This window comes from Cajanus cajan, chromosome 3, assembly GCF_000230855.2.
Source record: "Cajanus cajan strain Asha chromosome 3, NIPB_CcT2T_4, whole genome shotgun sequence".
Lineage (NCBI taxonomy): Eukaryota > Viridiplantae > Streptophyta > Magnoliopsida > Fabales > Fabaceae > Cajanus > Cajanus cajan.
In genome coordinates this window covers 70360678-70363435 of record NC_138519.1, presented here as the reverse complement: position 1 = coordinate 70363435, position 2758 = coordinate 70360678, and the positions used below count along the sequence as shown (strand labels likewise).

General features: G+C 27.5%; 1 non-coding gene across 1 annotated transcript; it reads left to right on the top strand.

The window, feature by feature from the left end:
* Positions 1-1962: 1962 nt before the first annotated feature.
* Positions 1963-2033, top strand: TRNAG-GCC (transfer RNA glycine (anticodon GCC)). Its single transcript has one exon. It is a non-coding gene; the product is annotated as a tRNA-Gly (tRNA).
* The last annotated feature ends 725 nt before the right edge of the window (positions 2034-2758 follow it).

The window sequence follows — 2758 nt, the reverse complement described above, 5'->3', positions numbered from 1 at the left end:
ATAGTATATGATTCATAATAAATTAAGAATATAATAAAAAAGTATTGAATGGTGTAATGTGTATGATTAGGCATGGCAACGGGGCGGGGCGGGTTTTACGTTCCCCGCCCCCGCCCCCGCAAATTTAAACCGCCCCCGCCCCCGTCCCCGATACCTGCCGGGAATAAAATATGGGTTCCCATTCCCGCCTCGCCCCTACCCCCGTTCCTATTTTTTTTCTTCTTTTTTTCTTTTAATAAATATGAACAATTTAAAAAATAAATAAAAGAAAAGTAAAATAATATAAATTTTTACATATAAATATTTATAATTTTGGTTTATATATATATATATAAATAATTTTTTAATTATATTATTAAGCGGGACGGAGGCGGGGGCGGGTATGGGGGCGGGGGCGAGGTGGGTATTAACATCTCCGCCCCCGATTTTATCAATCAGGGAAAACTCGAACCCGAACCCGAACTCGATAAACACGAATTTTCCTCATCCAAATCAGGGCGAGTTCGGGCGGGTACCCACGGGAATAGGTTAAATTGTCATGCCTATGTATGATAAAAGTTGAATTCACTTTAAAGCAATAGTCTTATTATTTTTTGGATTTCATGTAAACATACATTCTCATACTTTAAAACGGATATCCAAACATACATACATACATGTAATAGTTGTTAATTGTTAAAGTTATAACAAGGTTATTTAATTTCACTCCTATATATATTGAGAGAGAGAAAGGGTAGTATATAATGTATTTTTATTTTTATTTTTATTTTTAATTCCTTATTGTAAGACAATTGCTTCATGTATTTTCCTGACTTTAAATGAAGAACATATGAGCTAATGGTAATGGGTGGTAATGGTGAATGCTGATTCAAGGTTAGAAATCCAATTATTCATTAAAAAAAATAGCAATCTAATTAGTTAATAGTGGTATATTGCCGTAATGCATTGCTGTGCTAACAATTAATGTAGTAATCTTCAGATTAGTCAAAAAACTTTGATAAAAGGGATTGGTCTTTGCTGGTTTTCGTGCTTATCGCCAAGGAAATTAAATAAATATATATTAACCTTCTATGGCTATTATCAATCCTTATATCGATGTCTATCTCCTTCTATTTGTTCAACTTATTATTTTTGACATGTTAGTATGAGTTTACTATTTACTTTCTTTTACTTTTTTTTTTCTTGGAGGACGGCAATTCTTTCGTTCATATTATAGTTAACTAGAATTTTAATACGTGTAATACCAAATATGAATAATTTTATATTGCTAAAACTTATATGGTAAATTAATATTTTTATTTTGTGTATTGGTTTAAAAATTATGTTTTAAATTTTAATGATTCAACTATTAAATTAATTTTTTTTAATATATAAAAACTCGAGAGTCATATGATATTTTATTATATAGATTTAAATTAATATACAAAATATTTTTATTATTATTTGTCAATTTGAATCAATAAAATGAAATATCAAATAATTTTTAAATTTTTAAAAATTTATAAATTTGATTTATGTATTAAGAATTTTTAATTTAACAGTTAAATCACTCAAATTTGATGTAGAACATTAATTATTAAGTAAATTAAATCTACTTAAATTTACTCTTAAAGTTATTGATTCAGGTTGGTTCAAATTTTAAATGTATAAATTTGATATCAGAACAAATCAATATCAAAGTTAATTAATTTAGGTTATACCTAAACAAAAAAAATTAAATCAATTTAATTGATTTGATTTAAATAATATAATTCATCAAATTGATCCAATTTGATAAACATTCCTTAGATCCTTCCTCCCTATATAAAGTTATAATTAGTAATTCTTGTTTTTATGTTGCTCACACACATCCTAAAAGTGTAACCTTACATATAAGGTGAATGAACCAAGCTATAATATTGATAGTAAGAATCAGAGATTTAATAAATTAATTATATAAAATATGAGGCACGCTAAGCAAAAGCACCAGTGGTCTAGTGGTAGAATAGTACCCTGCCACGGTACAGACCCGGGTTCGATTCCCGGCTGGTGCAAGTGCTTTTTTAGTTTTCCAATTTCCTAACTATAATAGTGCTTACGCTATTTTTTGAAGTTCTGTTGATTTCGGTCATTACACGTAAGGCAAATGGCTCAAAAACGAGAAACAGAAGCCCAAAGGGCATACAAGAGTGCACTATCCAGTTTATGTTGGGCCTCGGACTCAACATTTTTTTCCGTATTCATTTCTGAACCCAAAAAAAATAAAAACCTGTGCATTATCCAGTTTATGTTGTCCCATGTCAACTAGGGTTTATATTATTTTTTGGTTCCCCGCAATACATAAATGAGATTTTAAAAATGAAAAATCTTCATTTGAGTTTGAAAATTTGAAATTCTTAAAATTTATAATTCCTTACAATTATCCTTTATCTAAATCTAACTTTTAGAATTATCCTTTATCTAAATATATCCGTGGGAAATTATGTTAAAATTTGTTGTGAAATATTTTTTGAACTTCTTTAAAATGTGCTATAAATTTTATTAAAATTTATAAATATAAAATATATGATATAAATATTTTTAAAATATTAATAAAACTTGAACTATATAATTTAATTAATGATTCATCGGTTCAAATATTTTTATCAATTTGATTATTGGTCTAATTTTTAAAATATTAGTATAGAGTAAAGTAGTAAATGAAGGAGGAGAATATAGAGTGAAATAGAAATTATTTATGTACTAAAAATCATTGAAAATACATAATTGATATAAAAAA